At 25.9% G+C, this 251-nt stretch overlaps 1 long non-coding RNA gene across 1 annotated transcript in view; it reads right to left on the bottom strand.

The window, feature by feature from the left end:
• Nucleotides 1-148, bottom strand: part of LOC112682638 — an 841-nt gene extending 693 nt beyond the window's left edge. The window contains exon 1 of the long non-coding RNA XR_003148534.1: nucleotides 48-148. This is a non-coding gene — a long non-coding RNA (uncharacterized LOC112682638). The remainder of the gene's footprint in view (nucleotides 1-47) is intronic.
• Between the last annotated feature and the right edge of the window lie 103 nt (nucleotides 149-251).

Here is a 251-nt window from a genome sequence, read left to right as displayed (position 1 = left end):
ACTTATTAAGATATAATATGTAAATTAGATGAATTAGATTTTTATACCATTAAATATTCAAAGTGTAGAATTCAGAAGGAGAAATGAAAAGAGGATCCCCGGCTCCCGGAGGAAAATTGATTTGGGTCGGTCCAAAAAAAAATCCCAAGTTCTGAAAAAGAAACATAAAAGAAATGTATTAAAATTTGAATATTTTGAAACAAAATTAGAGTGATTAATTTAAATTGAATAATATTTTACATTTATGAGTG

Source organism: Sipha flava, unplaced genomic scaffold, assembly GCF_003268045.1.
Source record: "Sipha flava isolate LNK unplaced genomic scaffold, YSA_version1 207_pilon_pilon, whole genome shotgun sequence".
NCBI classification, from domain to species: Eukaryota; Metazoa; Arthropoda; class Insecta; order Hemiptera; family Aphididae; genus Sipha; species Sipha flava.
This window is presented reverse-complemented; position numbering and strand designations above follow the sequence as displayed.